The sequence below is a fragment of the Mustela nigripes genome, chromosome 6, assembly GCF_022355385.1.
Source record: "Mustela nigripes isolate SB6536 chromosome 6, MUSNIG.SB6536, whole genome shotgun sequence".
Taxonomy (NCBI): domain Eukaryota; kingdom Metazoa; phylum Chordata; class Mammalia; order Carnivora; family Mustelidae; genus Mustela; species Mustela nigripes.
The window spans coordinates 62,452,944-62,474,329 of record NC_081562.1 but is presented as its reverse complement, the minus strand read 5'-3'; positions in this window follow the sequence as shown (position 1 = coordinate 62,474,329).

Genomic DNA, 21,386 nt, shown 5'->3' with positions numbered 1-21,386 from the left:
AGTGGGAAATGGGGCTTGAATTATCCAGGGTGTTTATTTCCATTGATCAAACTCATAAAATAATTACCTCATTTCACTTTGCCTGACTACTTATAAGTTCATGATAGATTTCATCTTAGGACATAAAGAGAAATAGAGTGAAACTACATAAAAACTGACATAGCAGAGAGCTGTCTGTTAGGGTTCCCTTATTTAAAGTGAAAGTACACCTCCATCAAGTTAGGATTGTTTGAAGTGTCGATGAGGATCAGTGCACTAGCATACACTTGGTAGATCCTGACCAAGAAATGGTGGTCAAAATAAAATATTTCATACCAAAATTTTACTAACTTTACACCATAAAATTATGAAGTGGCTCTTCTAGTGCTTAGTCAGAATCATGCTCATAATACTCAGCTTTCCTGAAGATCATAAACAGGGGTAAATAATATATGAGATACTCTCTAGAGGGTTCTTCAATATCAGAAGGAAGAGACATTTTAAAATTTTACTTAGAATGATTAAACATTCGCATGTGAAGTTAAAATTCACCTAGGAAAACAAGCTGATTCTCCTGATGGTAATAAAGAAAACAAAGTAACTACTAAGAAAAATTGAACTGTTAGGATTCAAGACAGTGATTAACATGAAACCTAACTTTGCTTTTTCCATGGTTGATGGAGAAGTATCAAGTCACAAACCATGCTCATCATAATTTTCTATATATGGTACTGGTGAGGCTATTTACTTTCGGGCAAAGATCAGGAAACATTCCATGGCAATGAGATCTCTTAATCTGTGAAACATTATCTCAGGGGAAACGGTAGAATCCCCTTCACTGGTCACTCACTGTTTACTTAGGAAGTATAGTGGACAAAATATGATAAGAAATATCATGGGAAGCAAATCCTTTTTAAAGGGAGAGGTAAGAACAAGAGATTAAAAAAAAAAAAAAGGAACAAGTTCTGCTCAGTGCCCACTCTGTGAAGAAAAGTGTTTTTACACACTTATTTAATGTCCATAGCTACTCTGGGAAAGCATGTTATAAACACTTTACAGATCAGAAAACTAAAGCTAAGGGGGAGCTTGGTGAAGGCAACAGTACTGAGTTACAAAGTAGGGGTCTGTCTTGCTCTGTGATTGGTAATTTTAAGTGTCAACTTGATTAGGGCATGGGTTGGCCAGATAATTTGGTTAAACATTATTCTGGGTGTGTCTGTGTGGGGATGAGATTAACATTTTATTTGGTAGACTGAGTAAATCAGATTGAGCTCCTGAATGTGGGTAGGCCTCATCCAGTCTGTTTGAGCCCTAAATAAAACAAAGGATAGAGTAAAAAGTTATTCATTCTCTCCAGCTGTATTTGAGCTGGGATATTGGTTCTCTGCACTTGAACTAGACTTAAACCATCGGCTGCTGTGGGTTTCCAGCTTATAGAAAGCAGATCACAGAACTCAGCTTCCATAATCATGTGATCTAATTCCTCATAATAAATTCTATTTATATATAAGTAAATATAAATATATAGTATATATCATTTGTCTCGTATTGGTTGTGTTTCTCTGGAGAACCTTGACTAATGCATGCCCTTAGGCTCATGCTCTCCTGAGAAGAAGATATGTTAAAGTGACTATCACAAAAAAGTTAAGTACAGCAATATTTAATTCTCTACCCCATTAGGCACACAGTCTTCTATCTTTGCCATGAGTGTTTATACTCTATGTCCAGACATGAACCTATAAGGATATGAAAAATATGCATACAATAGCAAAACAAGATTATCTTCTCATCATTATATTTGCAAGTTAGGAGATTAATGAAAACTATCAAGAGCCCAGTTGTAATAATGTTATAGGGATGAAAGCAAGATTGATGGAGACTGGGCGCCTGGGTGGCTCAGTAGGTTAAGCCGCTGCCTTCGGCTCGGGTCATGATCCCAGGGTCCTGGGATCGAGTCCCGCATCGGGCTCTCTGCTCAGCAGGGAGCCTGCTTCCTTCTCTCTCTCTCTCTGCCTGCCTCTCAGTGTACTTGTAATTTCTCTCTGTCAAATAAATAAATAAAATCTTTAAAAAAAAAAAAGATTGATGGAGACTTAATAATCTATGACAGAAAACCAAGGCAACTATTGTCAACAACTCATCCAATCTGCACATTGTTGTCAGAATTCTTTCAGGGGCAGTAGGAAATGTAGATCACATTTTTAAGAAAAGAAAATAATTTTATGAGAGGACAGATAAATTATGGAAAGAAGTATTCTTTTCTGATGAAACACTGCTATGTTTATAGGTTGATGAGAAAAATCAAGTGAAAAAACATTCAAACATGAGATAATTCATAGTTAACAAAAATAATTATTATTAATTAAAATCTTTTTTTTTTAAGATTTTATTTATTTATTTGACAGAGAGAGAGAGAGATCACAAGCAGGCAGAGAGGCAGGAAGATAGAGAGAGAAGGAAGCAGGCTCTCTGCAGAGCGGAGAGCCAGATGTGGAGATCGATCCCAGGACCCTGAGATCATGACCCAGCTGAAGGTAGAGGCTCAACCCACTGAGCCACCCAGGAGCCCCTTATTAATTAAAATATTGATACAATATTTGGAAAGATGGAAATCAGAAAAGTAAAGTAAAAGTGATTCATTCTGGAAAAAGATGGAAGAAGATAAAAATGTGAAAAAAACAGAGCCACACAAGGCTTTGTAGCAGTTATCTCTAGAAAATTAGGAAGACATCAGTTGTGAATAAATAGGTCATGATTAGGGAGTTGAATAAAGTAGAAAAGACCAGAATAAGTAATATGTGCATAGCGATAGGGACAGGGATGGCAAGTATGAATTGGATTGTCAAAGAGGAAAAGGATTGTTGAGTAGCCCTCAGGGATTTGAGAAAAAACAACACATCCTCTTAGATGGTATATACCATCAACCATCATCATTGCAGAAGGAGAAAGGAGGTACTTTGGTTTTTTCCTAGGTTGATGGCTCAGAGGGCAGGAGATGTGATCAAAATAGCAATGCCACAAGTGAGAACAGAATTGAAATGAAAAGTCAAGGAGCCCCAGCTAGGTGGAGGAAAAGAAAAAAATCCATATAATTAGGACTAACACTTGGAAACAAATGAAAATTAGGCCCTGGAAACCGACATGAAATAAAGAGAGTCTCAGTGAAAGTGGAGTAATGGCAAAGACAGAAACATAAGAGGACAGGAGAACTTCCAGTTAAAACTTGTTTAAATTACCTTTGGATGATAACATGTTCTAAGTGTAGCCAAATATGTGTGCTGCTAATAGGGACGGGAAGGAAAGGCCACTAAAAGAGAGGAGGTCACAGGAATGAAAGGGTTAGGTATTAAATGGATCAGTTGTAGACACATCAAAAGCTATCCAGCTTGATGGAGCAGAGAAGGTTCTAGTGAGTTAGCTGTCAATGTCCCTGAGAAGTCAGAAGGGGGCAGCACATAAATCACTGTGGTAAAGATGAAGTTGCTAAGTAGCAGCTGCCATTGAACAGTATGAATTTTATAGATTAGAGCATGGTTCTGGAGAATAGCAAGCAGTGGTGGTATAATTAGGTGAAGTCCAAGTACCAGTTTAATGAAAAAAGATGGAAAGATTATTTAAAGGAAAAAAAAAAAAAGGTCGAGGTGGAAGAAAAAATTGATTACCAGCAAAATGGAGGTTTCTAAAAGCACTGGGAAAGATGGCTAAAGGGCTTAGTGTGAGGAGCCAGCAGAGAAGAAAGATAATTGAAGCTAATTGCAATAAGGCTGTGGAGGAGCAGGGATCTGGGAGTGGGAAGTGTACAATGGATTGGGATTGCAGAGACTAAAGGAAAATACCAAGGGTTGGAAAGTAAAAGGTCATGATAGGGAAAAGTTTTGTATCCAGTCCCAAAGCAGAAACTATTAACTAGTGCCAAATCATATTGCTGTATTTTATTGGATAATTTGTAATTTCTATCTGAGAGTGGCCAGAAAATGGATACAAAGGTCTGGGAACATTTGAAAATCATTCTTCAGTTTGTAGCTCCAGGTATAATTTAATTTAACAATAACTACAAATACGAATGAAAATTAATATCTTTAAGACCTTTTGAATATATTTCATTTCCAAACCCTATCAAACACACACACACACACACACACTCACAAAATGTCTTCCTTCTCTTAATATATCGTTGTCAATAAAAACACTTAGCATTCTTCAACTCTGAAAATCTTAATTTCCTCTATTCTTATTCTCTATTCCCACTCTCTTACCTTCTGCCTTCCTTTTCTCTTTTTCTCTCTCTTTCTTTCCATCCATCCATCCTTCCTTCCTCAGCCCAGGACATAGTATAGTGACTATAAACTCACTGATCTGGATCTTGATTTATTTCATTTTCAATCTTGATCTATTCATTTATTGGCCTCACAGCACCTAATATCAGATTCTTTCTCAGTTTTTTTTTTTTTTTAAGGAACATCTTCACCTTTCCCTTAATCTAATTGATACTTTATAGAATATTCCATTTAACTACACTAGAATATATATTCTTCTTAAGCTTAGATGGAACATTCACCCAGATAGACCATATTTTGGGCCATAAAACTCCCAACAAATTCAAAGGATAAAAATCATAAGATGTTTACTCTCAGACCACAATGGAATCAAACTAGAAATCTATGACTAAAAAATAGTTGAGAAAAAAAATTTGGAAGTCAATGAACATATATCTATATAACTAATGGGTTACAAAATTCTCAAGAGAAATTTACCACATTAAAAGCATATATATTTAAAATGAAGAACAATCTAAAATTGATAACCTAAGCTTTCAGCTTAGGAAACTGAAGAAAAAAGAGCAATATAAGTCTGAATCAAGCAAAATAAAAGAAATGATTAAAAAAATTAGAGAAGTCAATGAAATGGAAAATGGGAAAAAAATAGAGAATGTAAAAAAAACCACAAAAGTTGGTTTGTTAAAAAGATTGATAAAATTTATAAAACTCTGAACAGTCTAACTAGAAAAGACAGAGACAGATAGATATACCAAACACACACACACATACAATAATTTCAGTATCAGACATGAAAGAAGGATCATCCTTATTGATCTTACGGACATTAAAAATATCATAGGGAAATGCAAATTAATTTATTAACTTAGTTGAAATGCACCAATTCTTTGAAAGACAAACTACTAAAACTCACATAAGGTAAAAAAAAAATAACCTTAATGGCCCATGCCTTTTAAACAGATTGAGTCAATAATTACTAGCCTTCTAAAAAATAATGCTCAAGGGCTTAAATGGCTTCACTAGTGAATTCTCCTGAACATTTAAAGAAAAAATAATGCCAATTATCTACAATCTCTTCCATAAAATAGAAGCAGAGGGAACACTTCCTAACTCATAAGGTCAGGCATTTGCCATAAGAACAAAGCCAGTTAAGGACATTTCAAGAAAACTAAAGAATAATAAAATTAAAGAAAAACCAGTGCAAAAAGTCTGAACAAAATATTAGCAAATCAAATACAGTATTGTATAAAGAAAGTTATATACCACAACCAAGTGGAATTTATTCCAGCTATGAAAGGTTGCTTCAACATGATAATACCAATTTATGTGATCTATCATATTAAGTTAAAGAAGGAAAATCACATGATCATGCCAACTGACACAGAAAAAGTACTAGACAAAATCCAATAAATTAATGATAAAACTCTCAACAAACTAAAAATAGATGAAAGCTTCCTGAACTTGATAAAGAACATCTACAAAAAACTTATAGCTAACATCATACTTAATGGTGACAGACTAGATGCTTTCCCCCTCAGATAAGAAATAAACTAAGTATACTCCTTCTAACCACGCCTACTTAACAACATATTGGAGGTTCTAGGAATGCATTGGGCGGAGGTCGGGGGGATGCACGCAGATTGAAAAAGAGGAAATAAAACTGTTGTTATTAGCAAATGATATGATTTTCTATGTAGAAAACATCAAAGAATCTACAAAACAATCTCCTGGAACCAATAAGTAAGTATAACAGGATAGAAGTTCAATATGCAGAAGTCGATTTTTTTTTTTTATATACCAACAATAAACAATTAACATTTGAAATTTAAGTAAAAACATTTACAATAACCCTCCAACATGAAATGTGTAGGCATTAATCTAATAAAATACGTATAGGCTCTGTACGTAGAAAATGAAAAGACAGAGACTTGATTTCTTTAATGAAAGAAATCAAGTAAGATCTAAAGAAATGGAGAGAGATTCCATCCTGATGGATTGAAAGACACAATGTTGTTAAGATGTCAATTTTTCCCATCTTAATCTACAGATTCAACACTTTCAAATAAAAATCTCAGCAAACTATTTTGTAAGAATCAAGAAGCTGATTCTAAAATATTTATGAAAAGGCAAAACACTTGAAGAATCATATAATACTGCAGAAGAACAAAAAGGACTCATACCTTTAAATTTCAAGACTTACTAAAAAGCTACAATACTCAAGGTAGCATAGTACTGGTAAAACAATAGGAACATATATCAATAGAAGAGAATGGAGCCTACCTGTAAACTCATACAAATATAGTCAACTGATCTTTCACAAAAGTGCAAAGGTAATTCATTGAAAATAAGATAGCCTTTCTAACAGATGGTACTGAACAATTGTATGTCCACAAGCAAAATAATGAACTTAGACACAGACTTTATATCTTATATCAAAATTAACACAAAATGGATTATATACCTAAATGTGAAAGGCATAATTATACAACTTCTAGGACAAAAACAGGAGAAAATCTATTCAGACTTGTTTGGTGATAGACTTTCAGGCAAAGCACTAAAAGCATGATTTATGACGGAAAAAAGTGCTAAATTGTACCTTAGTAAAATTTAAAACTTCTTTTCCTGCAAAAGATGCCATTAAAGAATGAAAAGACAAGCTGCAGCACAATATACATTGTGGAATATTACTTAGCCATCAAAAAGGATGAAATCATACCATTTATGTTGATGTGGATGGACACATCAGAGAAAGTCAATCAGAGAAAGACAATTATAATATGGGTTCATTCATACACAGAATATAAGAAACAGCACAGAGGATCATAGGTGAAGGGAGGGAAAACTGGGAAGAAATGAGAGGGAGACAAACAATGAAAGACCATGGGGAATAAACTGAAGGTTCCTGGGGGGGATGTGAGTGGAAGTATGGGGTAATTGGGTGATGGGCTTTAATGAGGGCACATGATGTGATGAGCACTGGGTGTTATATGCAACAGATGATGAACTGAACTCTACATCTAACATTATACTATATGTTGGCTACTTGAAATTATTCTTAAGAAAAGGGAAGCTACAGACTGGGAGAAAATATGTTCACAAAACATCTGGTAAATGAATTATATTCAAAATATAAAATGAATTCTTAAAATTAAACAATAAGAAAACAACTCCTTTAAAATAGGCAAAAAATCTGATTAGACACACCAGGATATATAAATGGAAAATAAATACATGGAAAGAGGCTCAACATTTGTTATTAGAGAAAAGCAAATAATGCAATATCTCTACGTACCTAATAGAATAGATAAAATAAAATTTTGAAAACCTAACAATACCAATTGCTGGTGAGGATGTAGACTCACAGAAACTCTTATTCATTGCTAATGGGAATAGAAAATAGTATCGTCACTTTGGAAGATAGTTTGGAAGATCCTTTCAAAACTAAACATAGTCTTACAACAAACAACCACTCTCTTAGGTATTAACTTAGCTGGCTTGAAAACTCAGTGTCTACACAAAAGCCTGCATGCATATGTTTATAGGAGCTTTATTCATAATTATCAAAAACTAGGAAAAACCAAGATATTTTTCAACAGGTAAACAGATAAATTGTGGTACATCTATACAATGAATTATCATTTAGTGATACAAAGAAATGGGCTGTTAAGCCACGAAAAGACATGGAGGAATCTTAAATGCGTAATGCTAAGTGAGAAGCTAAGCACTGTTATTTTGTAAGACTGATGAATCACAGGCCTGTACCCCTGAAACAAATAATACATTATATGTTGAAAATAACAATAAAAAAATAAAAGTACTCATCGAAGAAGAAGAAGAAGAAGAAGAAGCAGCAGCTAAACTGGATATTAAAAGTCTGAAAAGATATCATGCTATATGATTCCAAGTATATGACAGTCTGGTAAAGGCACAATTGTAGAGATGATAAATAGATCAGTGGTTGCCAAGGGCTCAGGGTTCTGGAGAGAGTTGAATAGATGAAGTTCCAGGATTTTTTTTAGTATAATGAAACCATTCTATAGTATACGATACTGTAATGATGGTTACAGACACTATGTATTTTTAGAACCTGCAAAACTTTACAGCTGAAGAAGTGAACATTAATTAATGTAAGTTTAAACAAGTCATTCAGAAGAGTGAGGAATGTGGACTGAATACATATCATGACAAAAGAATCTAACTGTATAACAATGCATGAAGGAACGTCATTGAAGTGGATGGGAGGGAAGAGGTGATGACCTAAGTACTTTGAGAAATGAATGGAGTCTAAAAGACTAAAGTCAAAAGGAACTGCACATTAGCACTATCTTCTAGTTAATAAAGATGTTTCCCAAAAGTTTGGAGGTTAACCGTTCTGAAACCAGTATACATATATACTAGAATAAACAATTACCTAAATGGATGGCAAAGGGTGGGAATCAAGTTTCTCTTGTTGGAGTGGGAAGTCACAGACAAGCAAAGGGGAAAGGTTAGAATGATCTCTGTGGTAATTAATAACAATAGATATGTTAACTTAATATAGATAGTGATGAATATGATATAATAGAAGTATTTATGGATATGTGTATAGCTGTGGGTTAGTGTGTATACATAATTCCTTGTTCTCTTATAAAAGAAGCCAGGGCTCCTTGGAAAAAAAGGGACAGGAAATGAAATAAGCCTAGAGTATTTTATAGTTTCAGAAAGTAAAGTACTCAAAAAAAAAAATTAATGATGCAGGTATGTCAATGGGATATATGTGCCAACCAAAAGTGTTTTCCATGGCCAAAAGTGAAACAATTTGAGACCCCCCAAAAAGTATTGGATTATAAACCAAAATATAAACTAAACATATAAGGGTCTATACTGATATAAATAAATGATATAATAATTAAATGGGGAGAAGAGACAAATATGTGTTGCATAACAATTCCACATAATTTATGTAGATACTCTGTCCTCAAAGAACTTTTCACTTCCTAAGTGTGGGCTGCAAATAGTGACTTTTAAAAAAAAATAGTGTATAGAAAGGGGGGGATGTGGAAAGTAATTTTACAGTGGGCTATAGTGGACTATAACCTGAAAAACACTACTTCATCCAGGTGATCAAATTTAGTAGCAACTATCATTATTCCTTATCATGACTTATCACTAGTTATGTTGATATCAAAAGATACAGTATCATGAGAATGGCACTTTACCTGTATGGTCTTCCCCAAAACTTTTAACTTCAGTAAAATCATGAGAAAATAGACATCGACAGGAATGTTCTACAAAACACCTAACAAGCATTTCTCAAAAACTTCAAGGTCATCAAAACCAAGAAGAGTCTGACAAACTGTCATAGCCAGGAGTTGCCTAAAGAGAAATAATGACTAATCCTAATGACTATCCCAGATAGAATTCCTAAACAGCAAAAGGACATTAAGTAGAAACAAAGGAAATCTGAAAATGTACATATTTAATAAGGTATCATACTAGTTCATTATTTGTGACAAATGTACCATATTACTGTAAGATGTTAATAATAGAAAAAACTAGATATGGGGTATATGGGAACTCTCTGTATCATCTCTTTAATTTTTTCATACATTTTAACCTATCATATTTTATATATATATATATATATACACACACACACACACATAGTATGCTATACTATATATGTATAAAATCTGTAAAATTAAGTCTATTTAAAATAAAAAGCTAATTAATAATGCAAAATAAAGGCATGAATTCTAACACTAAAACCTCACCTTTCAACAAAAACCTTTCCCCTCATGATCAGTTGAGTCATCTATGCCATAAATCTAGATGTATTTTTGACCTTCTCCTTCCTTCATCCTGCTCGTTTAAATAATCACTAAGTTTGGCCAATTATTTTTCGTTAATAATTTACAAGTTTATTTCTATTCCTTCATTCCCACTGCCTTAGTCCAATATTTTTCACCAATCTCCTTAATAGAATTATAGTTAATGTCCTACTTCAGTCCATTGTCTCATGCTATAACCACAGTAAACCTTCAGAAACAGCAAAATGACTTTTTTTTAACTGCTCAAAATCCTTACTGACTCCACTGTGCCTTCAGCATGGAGTTCAAATAGCTTAATAGCTATTTGAAGACCCTTCATAGAAGACCCTGTGGTAACTACTTTGTCTACTTCTCCAGCACCACGTCTCCATATGTCCATCCTTTGATCCTATCATATTGAATTGCTTACAGTTATTTGAGTGGCTTGACACTCATATCATTCTACAATATTTTCCTTCTGCAGCTGAAATGTTACCTTTTCTGAGAAATCTTCTCCTCTTTCAGCTTATTAGATGCTCTTTTTCCTAGCCTTCTGGGTATAACTCGGTGAAAACACTTATTACACTGCCAAATAATTTCTTTGTCATTTTTTACTCACAGACCCTCGCCTTAAACTTTCTGAGGGAAAGGACAATGTCTTTCCTCTCTGAATTCTAAGAATCTAGCATAGTGTCTGAATATAACATACAGCAAATATCTGTGTAAAAATTGCTACAAGTCAAATTCTGAAATAACAGCTGGGTCTAAAGAAACTGTCTCTTTTCTTTTAGAGAAAGTATAGTGTATATTTGGGTGGAGGAAGTGGGAGCTGCTAGTATTTGTTAGGTAAATATTATGTGCTTATGGAATGGGATTAGGATTAGGATGGGAATATATTTAGGATGGGAATTATATATATATATATATATATATATATATATATATATTAGAGACAGACAGACAGAAAAAGTGGGTACAGGGAGTGGGAGAAAGCGAATCCTAAGCAGGCTCCATGCTCAGCATGGAGCCTGAAAGGGGGCTTGATCTCATGACCCTAAGATCATGACCTGAGTCAAAATCAAGAGTCAGACACTCAACCGAGTCACAGAGGCACCCCTATATATTTTTTTAAATCACCTTTTACACCTGATAGAACTGAAGCTTGGGTGGATGAATTTACAGGGGACAGGAGTTTTGTAGATCAAAGGCATCATTCTCACTTTGCTTCTCATAGCCAAATAAATTGAGAAACAACAGAGAAATGTGAGTCTGACACTTCCAAACACTAGCTTTATTATATGTAAGCTGGACTGGAGATCAGAGTTTGGATCTATGGTAACAGGACTAGATCTTTGAATTTCATACACATAAGAACTGGATCTGCAGAGTTGAGAGACCTATAAAACCATTGCTTCAAACACACCATACATTTCTACAACCATTATTATCAATATTGGGAAGAGAGAAAGATAAACTTCCAGATCTGCTCTAAGTTTTTGGAAATATAATCTTTCAATGTCAATAAGGAAATAAGTATTCTGGGATATGAGACACTACTGAGCACTGACTGCTGATTCCTAGAACCTCATATAGTTTTATGTTTTTGCTGAGCTTGACTAAAAAAAAAGAAAGATTCCTATACTCATTTTACTGAAATAAAGTGCATAGTGTTCCTCTAAGTTTTTCATGAGAAACACAGAATGGGGCATAGAAAATAGAGATTGAAAACTTTAAAAAAGAAGTAAAAAAACATAAAAGGTTTGGAAAGAAATGCTAGAAAAAGAAGATAAAGGAGTTCTGATATATAGACATTCCCTAATTTATGGTGATTCAAATTAAGATTTTTTTTTTTAACTTTACGATGGTGTGGAAGAAATAGCCATTCAATAGAAATTGAACTTCAAAACTTGAATTTGGATCTTTTCCCAGGAGAGCAAGTGGTATGATGCTCTTCTGTGCTATTGGGCTGTAGCATCTAGCTTCAGCTCCTAGTCAGCCACACAATCACAAGGGTAGACAACCCATTTATTTACAGCCGTTCAGTACCTGATAATCATTTCTCTTTTCACTTTTAGCACTGTACTCAGTAAATTACATGAGCTATGTAAAACTTTATTATTAAATAGGCTTTGTGTTGGATGATTTTGCCCAACTATACACTAATGTAATGGTTGTGAGCCTATTTAGGTAGGCTAGGCTAAGCTATGATGTTCAGTAGGTTAGGAGTATTAAATACATTTTCGATTTTTGGGTATTTTCAAGTTACAGTGGGATTACCAGGAAATAACCCCACATAAATGTAGGAATATCTGTATACAACTGAGTTTCAAAGACATCCAAAGTAATGGACCAGAAAAATTTTTAAATTTATAATAAAAATTTCATTACATAAAAGATTTATGTAATGAAAGAACACCATGAGTACCAGGCAAAACTGAATGGAATGATCAACCCAAGAAATCATTTCAAAGATCCTAGACTTCAAAAACGAAGAAAGAATCCTTAAGGAAGCCAGACAAAGATACCACCTCACTTGTAAAAGGAGAAGCAGGCTGGTCTTAATTTCTCCACCACAATATTTAACATCAGAAAGCTACAGGATAACAAGTTTCTTGAGTACAAGATATGTACTCAAGAAAAGAAAGTTTACACAAAGTTTTTATTTTATTATTTTTTAAAGATTTTATTTATTTATTTGACAGAGAGAGACACAGTGAAAGAGGGAACACAAGCAAGACGAGTGGGAGAGGGAGAAGCAGACATCCTGCCGAGCAGGGAGCCCGATGCTGGGCTCAGATCCCAGGAACCTGAGCTGAAGCCAGATGCTTAGTGACTGAGTCACCCAGGTACCCCTACACAAAGGTTTTAATATGTAGCCAAATTACCTTTCAAAAGATGCCTACAAAAACTCAGGGAAAGTACTTCTTGAGATATACTTTGTGTAGTGAATTGATACATAGGGAAACTGTGGCAAAGAAAGTGGCAATGAGCACAAAGGCTAAAACAGAGGAAAAGACTGGAGGGACAGAACAAAATACAATTGTACTCTGAAAATGCAGAAATGATGGAACTAATAAAAATTTGTCAGGAAAGAGGGGGAAGGTTGCAGGTAAAGTAGTTTTACTCATTACCTCATCTGTAATTTCTGGAGTCAAAGGATATCATTTAATGCTGGCAGATCAATTAATAGATGTTTAAACACATTTAACAGTATAAAAGTAAATATGAAGAAAGATAGCACTATTGATCAAAGTCTATTGATGGAGAAAGAGAGAAAAAAGTGGAAATATGTTAAATGTACCCTTGCTTACAGAACTAATAGAAACTGGCTAAATAAACATTAGCCAAGTGGTTCTCAGAGTAGTCATCTGGGGACATTTAGGGGTCCTGGTAACACTTTGAGAAAGTTCAGGAGATGAAAAATACTTTCATAATAATATAAAATGTTATTTGGTCTGTTCACTGTGCAGATGTTTATAGTGGTGCTGCCAAATAATAATGGGTAAACTTGTTTCCATTTTAGAAATCAAGGCAGTGACACCTAACTATAAGAGCAATCATTGCATCCTTCACTGTCATACAGTTTCAAGAACAAACAAAAATTTTCAGCTTTACTTGAGCATGACCTTGTTGAAGTGGCAAATAAATAAATAAATAAATAAATAAATAAATATTCTTAATTTTATTATACCTTAACCCTGGAAGTGTGTGTGTGTGTGTGGGTGTGTGTGTGTGTGTTTTAATTCTGTATAACAAAATAAAAGGCACAAAGAACACTTCTGCTATTCACCAAAGAGTGATGATTGTCTCAGTGAAAGCACTTGTGCAACTGTTTTAGCTGTGAGTAAGTAGAGCCAGCTGCTTTTTACTTGAAAGAATAATTGACAATCTATGATAATCTGATTTTGGTATTTAGCAGACATGTTTTTGAAAATGTACAAAGTAATCTTATTAGTTCAAGGAAAACCACTGAAAAGTGAAAAATTAGGATCTTGGAAAAATTCTATCTGCTACATTGAGCTTAACAACTCTCTAATAGTTAAAAGATTTTTCTGATGAGAACTGTGATGATGCTAATAAATGTGTCCTTTATATCATTTGATAGACTCTGTCAACATTTGAAAGACATGTAAAAGTCAGTGAACTGGAATTTTCCAAATGACCAATGCATGATTTTACAAAAGTACATATAGATGAAAGATCCATTTAAAGAGCCAAATAGATTTTAATACAACAGAATGCCAAGACTGCATTGATAATGGTTTAAAATTCTACATTATGGCTAATATCTTAAAAACTATTGTGTGTTTGTTGGATTTTGATAATGTGTCTAAGAGGAATATTGACAATTTTCTGAAAAATTAAAATACTTAGTGCTTTCTAACTATATATCTGTGTGAAACAGGATTTTCTACATGCTCTTCAAAACAATATGCCATAACAGATTGAATGCAGAAGCATATGAAACTCCAGCTGTGTTCTATTAAGCCAGATACTGAAATGATGAAATGATTTGCAAAACAATACCAAGCCTCTCATAGCAATATTTGTTTTGAAGATAATGATACTTATAAATATATGCTATTTATGTTAACATATAATGGGCTTATTACTGTTACTCTGAAATACATTTTTAAAATATCTCAGCTCTAATTTCTAGTGTAGGAAATACTGATAACTATAGCTCACATAAACATACCTTTGGGGTCCTCAATAATTTTTAAGACTGTAAACAGTTCCTAAGACAAAGTTTGAGAACCACAGCATCAAAGTGTTTAATATAGTTTGACAATTAAAAGTCTATCTTGGAAATAATCCTTTAAAATACAAGATTAAGTAGACTCACTTTAACATGATAAACTGTTTCTTAAATATATTTACAATTTTGCATTATATATTTGCTGGATATAGAAATCTAAAGAAAATATTGTGCCACCTCCTCCAGCTTTCATGATTCCTGACTAGAAATTTACCCTCATTGAAATTACTTTTCCCCTATAGATGAAGTGTTATTTTGCTTTTTCGAGATTTTTTTCTTTAGTTTTGTAAGTTTTGATTATGTGTCTTGGTGTGCATTTTTTTTGAGTTTATCCTATTTGGATTTCATATAGCTTCCTGATTCTGTAGTCTTAGGTCTTTTGCCAAATTTAGGACATTTTAAGCTATTATTTCTAAAGTATTTTTCAGACTTGCCTTTACCCCAGTCCCCATTCCAGGACTCTGATAACATGAATGCTAGATCTCTTTTTACTATAGTTTCATAGGTTCCCCAGAGGCTCTATTAATTTTTCCCCCAGTCTATTTCCTCTCTATTGTTCAGATTTAGTAATTTCTGTTGTTTTACATTCAACTTCACATATTCTTTCTTCCCCGTTCCTTTCTGCTATTAAACCCATCCAATGAGTTCTTAACTTTATATTTTTTCAATTCTAGAATTTCCATTTAGCTCTCCTTTATGCCTTCTATCTCTTTGTTATAATGTTCTATTTCTTTGCTGAGACTTTCTATTTTTTAAAGATTTATTTATTTATTTATTATTTTAGAGAGAGTGACAGAGAAAGTGGTGTATGAGTGGGGGGAGGGGCAGAGTGAGAGAGAGAATCTCAAGCCGACTTCCTGCTGAATATGAAGCCCAATGCAGGGCTCTATCTCACAACCCTGAGATCACAACATGAGCTGAATCCAGGAGCCAGACACATAACCAACTGAACCACCCTATGACTTTCTATTTTTAAATTTGTTTTAAGCATGTTCATAATTATTTTTTGAAACATTTTTATGATGGCTGCTTTAAAATGTTTGTCAGATAATTCTAACATCTCTATCATCTCAGTGTTGGTGTCTTTTCCATTTACGTTGAGGTTTTCCTAGTTTTTAGTATGACAAGTAACTTTCTTTTGAAACCTGCACATTTGGGAGTATTATGTTATGAGACTCTAGATCTTATTTAAACTTTCTATTTTAGTTAGCTTCCTTTGACAGAACTCTGGTAGAGGAAGAGGAGGAGCCACCTCTGCAGGTATAGGTAAAGACCAGGTTCCATTTCAGTCTGTTAATACCTGAGGAGCTGGGAGAGGGGTTGGGGGTGGGTGGTCCTTGTTACTGGAGGTGTTAGTGAAAGTTCTAGCTCCACAATAAGCTTCTGCTGATACCACCCTAGAAGATCGGGGTAGAAGTGCCTCATTATTACTTTTGTGGTCTCCATGGTGGTCTCCACTAATGCTGCACATGAGTAGTAGGCTCTTCAATGCTGGGTGGGGGTGAGACTCCTGATTGTCTATTGGACTTTCTCTGATATCATGGGTTGTGGGGAAAGGGTAGGTTGGGGAGCCTTGGACTTTGATGATAAAGGTAGAGGTAGGGTTACATTTTTCCTGTGGCTACATTTGGCTAGAGTATTATCTAAACATTTTCTGTCTTTTTAGGCTTCCCTTTTCCTGATCCTATGGTTAGAAAGAGTGGGATTTGTAGGGGTTGTTGTTATTATTATTATTATTATTATTATTATTATCTCTTCCTATTGATAGTTCTAAGTTTCCTGATTTTTCAGTTCTAAGTAGTGGTTAAATAAACTCAAAACAAAACCCAGGGAACACACCACAGAGTTGCTCCTTGGGTCCTAAGGTCTTTCGTGGTCTTTTCTCCACTTTTTCAAGTCTTCTTAGATTTGTTTTACATACAATGCCCAGGGTTTCTAGTTGTCCTTGCGGGGGGTGGGTAGAGAAAAGTATGTCTATCCCTTCTTCTCAAGAGTGGAAGTCTCCAAAAGATGAACTTTGTAGTAAGACCAAGGAATAGGTATACTTGGGTAGCCATATAGAAGAATAAAGTTAGATAAATATCACTTACTATACACCAGAAGAAAATTCTAAGTGGACTATTTTAGAGTGACCTACCAAAATGTTAAAGAAAGCACTGAAGAATTATTTTCATAAGCTGGGACTTATGGGGAAAATCATAATTGTAATATAATATTTAGGAAGTGGGTATATTTGACTATGTAAAAATTAAATTTATTGCATGGAAAAAACAAAACATGTATCATAAGCATAGTCAAGAAATTAAATGGCAATCTAAAAAGTATACATTCTCAATTTATGTCACAGGGAGTTAATCTCTTTGGCATATCAAGAGCTACCAACTGGTAAGAAAATCAGCAATAACCCAAGAGAAAAAAATAGGTAAAGAATATGAAAAGAAACACTCATAGGAAAGCAAATGCAAATGGTTTTAAAATATTTTCAAATTTAGGGGCACCTGTGTGGCTCAGTGGGTTAAAGCCTCTGCCTTCTGCTCAGGTCATGATCCCAGAGTCTTGGGATCGAGCCCCACATCAGACTCTCTGCTCAGTGGGGAGCCTGCTTCCTCCTCTCTCTCTCTCTCTGCCTGCCTTTCCACCTACTTGAGATCTCTGTCTGTCAAATAAATAAATAAAATCTTTTAAAAATATATTTTCAAATTTAAAATTAATTTTAAAATTTTAAATAATATTTAAAATAAAACCTTATTCACCTTAGAGAAATACAAATGTTAACGGCACTGGGGAAACACTGTACCCTCCATTCCTTTCAGACTAGCAAAAATCCAAAAGTTCAGGGCATATTTGATCAGGAAGCGTTTTAGAAAATATAGACTTCCATCTGTTGTTGATGGGAATATAAACTGGTAGAGACATTTGAGAAGCATTTAATAATATTAAAATTACTTCCAGGACTTTATCCTAAGGTATAAATTGCATGTGTGGAAAATGATGCATTTATGTGGTTATTCATTGCAACTTTTTTAATAGCAAAAGATTGAGAATAATCCATTGTTAAACAAAAAGAAATGTGTGTAATATGCTACCACTTATATTTTAAAAGAGGGGACAAAATCTACAATTTTATTGACTTGTATTTACATACAAATTCTTTCAAACAACAAACAGAAAATTAATAAGAGTGATTAGTTGAGGGTTGGGAAAGGTAGGATATTTACCAAGCAAATAGAGGACCCATGGGGAAGGTATATTTTCATTAAATAACTTTTTATATTTTTGATTTTTGAATCACATGAAACAAGGAAGAAAGAGAAGGAGAGAGGAAGGGAGAAGGAATAGAGAGAGAGGAAAGAAGATTTAAGAGATTTATGGAGGGAAAAAAACCAAGAGGATTAAAAAAAAGCTAACATGAAGAGATGGCTGTAGACTCCAATTAATGATTGTTTAGTCATTATAAAGGAGAACAAAATGATGACATTAAAAAGAAGAGTATAGTACAAATGTTTGCTAAAAGGATAGTAAGTTTTTTAACACATTGTATGTTGACTAATACAAATTATGTTAGTTGTACATTCAGTTTTATTCTTCCACTAAGTGATAAGCACAAGGTGACTTTGTTTTCACAGGCAACAAAACCTTTTAAAAGCACTTGTGTAAAAAGTTATTGACTCTAAAAGTCAGAAGTGGATTGAAAATTCTGGTCCTGAGATTTAATCCATCACAGAACTTACCTATTTCATAAAAGAATACTCCAGATATCAGAGTTAGACTGTCACTGTGTGGACTAAATTATGTAGGATGTATCTGAACATAAGGAGAAAAACCCATCTGGGATGCCCCAACACTAATTTCTCTTCGTAGGATAAAAACATGGTCTTGATGCCAGGGTTGACTTGAGAACCAGGAGGCTCTGCTTGCTTGTAAATATTTCCAATATCAAGTCCACACGCTATCTGGAAGAACACCGTCAGCCTCAAGTGAAGAACTGTGGCACAGCCATAAATTACTCTATCCAAATTCATGAGGCCATGCCTTACTCATAGACTCTTCCTAGCCACTGCATTCCCACATTAGAGATTCTGACCAGCCTCAGGAAGCTCTGTCAAGGCATGCTACTTTCGTGCCTGCTCTTTGAGGACTCTGGTTTTAGCTGAAAAGCTGCATCCTTTGTTAAACAAGGCGGGAGAACTTTACCAGATCTATAAATGAGTGAGTGAGGGGATTGGTGGGGAGATGGGACGAAGAAGAGATGAGGGGGAGAGAGAAGGCAGGAGGGAAGGAGGCAGAGAGGGAGGGCAATGTCCCTACTACACTGGTTGTCACCGTATGCTCTACCACTTTGGATTTACTCCACTAATCCGCCCAGTATTCTGCAGAGCAAATGTGGTTTTCTTCTCTTCAAATGCTGACCTGCCTCTGGGCAGGACGTTTTCAAGCTACCTTCTTTTTGACTTCATCATTTCAAAGTAGTTTGATTTTTCCTAACTCCTTGACATTTTTTCCCCCAACAATTTCCACTATAAAAGCTTTATTTTAACATCTAGAGGATGGAACTCTCTTGGTATTTTTGCAGTACCCCTAAGAATGCCATTTGTCAGCAACCTAGGATCAATCTGTTCAGTGCAGTAATGGACAAACCTGCACATGCGCACCTCCACCCTAACACTGAAAACATTAAAAATGTTTCTGAGACAAACGGCCCAGACACAGAGAATGTGCATAAAGGCTGGCGCTTCCCCAGTATCCTGTTTGCTCCTCACAGTGACCCAATAGGGCAACTCTCTTGACTTCAGGTTATACAGGAGCCCATGAGGCTAGGCAGGATGAATTATCCTAGTTGGCAAGCAAAGAGGTATTTCATGTTTAGGACTTCTTATTTTAGAACTCTTACTCTTCCACAACACCAACAACTTGCCTAGGCATTGCTTTTCTTCTGCTTTTCTTTTTTAAAGACTTGCTCCATTGTGACCTAATATCCCACCATCAATTCAGTCTCATGTGCAAGTCATATGCCTGAGCTGGTCTTCCAGCTTCATCTCAGAAAGGAACTAATTTTCATAAATAAGCCATCAGTGGGTCATTGTTACTTGTTCCTCCCTGGATTCAGTCAGAGGCTATCTGCCATATCTTTGGCATCTTTGTTTGCAGAGCTCCTGAGAACAGGAGCTATGATTTATTTCTAAGCTCCCAGAATTACACATCCTTGAACTCTACAGATTACTATTATCTCCCTTCTCAGTCCTGCGCTGATGCCTGTAACTGCAAAATGCAACTTACAATTTTTAAAAATCCTGCACCAAAATTGTTGAACAAGAACTGGAGAGTTCAATATTAATTTAGCTGGGAAAGGTTAAAAAAAATTTATTTGCTATACACATTTGATTTGCAGTGTGCAATAGATTCCAGGAATAATCACAGGATTTGTTTAATGAAAGCTATGACAACAAAATGAAATATTGACTTATGCTACCTCAGGCCCATTTTTCATTTATACATCCAATATGTATTTATTGAACCTCATCTAAGTTCCAGATTTTTGCTGAATATAATCTAGATAATTTAATATAATATAAATAATTAAAAACCTAATAACATGTAATTCCTACCAGGGAATGCAGAGAGAACATTGCATTGGATACTTGGAAACCTGGCTTTAAAACCTATCTGCAAATAACTGCAGCGTGATTTGGGGTAAGTCATTAATCTAGTTCTTTTTTCTCACTTAAAAAATGAATTAAATTATATCCTCTTTTGAGTCTTTCAAGATTCAAATTTGTGTGGTCTGTGACATACCTTAATGACAAAAGTTGAAAAATTCAGATAATGCCTAACTCTTCAGAGGCAATTTGGTGGAAAGTTAAAATAAATAAATGTGTGTGTGTGTGTGTTTATTTATTTCAAGGATCCATTCTGAGTATTTTCCCTAAATTACTTGATTCTTTGAAATTTATATCTCCCTTTTTAAGTCATCCCCCTTCATTTTGGTACAGCCTCTTTTGATAGAGATCACTATCACATATAATTGCACTAGAGGTAGATATTGAGGAACCACAATAATGACAGTCCTAAAAACAGCCATAGAAATGAAATAGTAACAACCAAAAAACTGATCACCACCCTCCATTAGCAAGATTACTTTGTATTTGTCTGTTTTACATTGCAAAAATGGTCTAATTTAATTTCCCTTCTTTCTTTGGCAATATTATTTTGTCAATTCACATCTTTGTTTTCTGCTATCAGCATCCTTTGGCATCTCAATCCACAATTGGAGTTTTCTAATATCATTGTAAAATAAATAATTTTTCATAGAAGTTGTTACTGACAAGCTTAAAAAAATAGTTGGGACAGAATGATCATTCCTAGACTTGAGCTAAGATACATTCCTATAAATATTTCTCACAGACAATCTCTCATTTTTTCTGTTTACTTTAAACCTTTCCAACCATTTTTCTTTTGTCAATTTTATTTTGAATTGTATGTAGGATTATTAAGTAATGTGTCAAAGAACCTGTATTGAAAAATCATTTTAAAAATTCCTAAAGTCTGTTCTTCTTTCTATAGAATACTAATGATGAGATCAAG